This window comes from Mus caroli, unplaced genomic scaffold, assembly GCF_978045245.1.
Source record: "Mus caroli unplaced genomic scaffold, Mus_caroli_1 scaffold_10, whole genome shotgun sequence".
Taxonomy (NCBI): domain Eukaryota; kingdom Metazoa; phylum Chordata; class Mammalia; order Rodentia; family Muridae; genus Mus; species Mus caroli.
In genome coordinates, this window is record NW_028227265.1 from 76,752,031 (window position 1) to 76,752,692 (window position 662).

The following is a 662-nucleotide window of genomic DNA, read 5'->3' on the forward strand; positions in this document are numbered from 1 at the left end:
GAAGGCAGAGCACAGAACAAGCAGAACACACGGAATGTGGTCTGAATGGGGCAGGGCCTTGTATACTAGAGGGAATGGAAGAGAGAAGGCTTTCCTCTTTTTAGGCATGGCTCTTTAAGAGGAAGGCCTTGTATACTAGAGGGAATGGAAGAGAGAAGGCTTTCCTCTTTTTAGGCATGGCTCTTTAAGAGGAAGGCCTTCTCCACAGCGGTCCATAAGGAAGGAACTCTTTGTGATGATCCTTGCTTGTTCATATTGGTTTATTTGATCACGGATATAAACACATACACTTTATTTTGGGTGAATCATGGATAAAATATATTTTTGTGGGAAGGAATGCTCAGAAAGGGGAACTCATTGGCTGAAAGCTCAGGGCCATCTAGATAGCTCAATAGCATGGAGAAGAACTCCAGCTGTTATGTTAAGTGATCAAGTATCCATGGTCCTCAGTGTGGCTTCACAGATCTGTGTTCCGGAGCAGGTAGAGGCAGGTAGGGAAGGTTTTCCCATTCTTGCTGTTCCCAATTCTGTGCTTCCCTTACCATTTCTTATGCCTGTCCGGTAGCACAGTCCCACACGCTGTACCCACACGCGGTACATATTAAGGTTTGACAACAATATAATGCATTCAACTAATCCACAGTTGTGGATTAATGCAATGA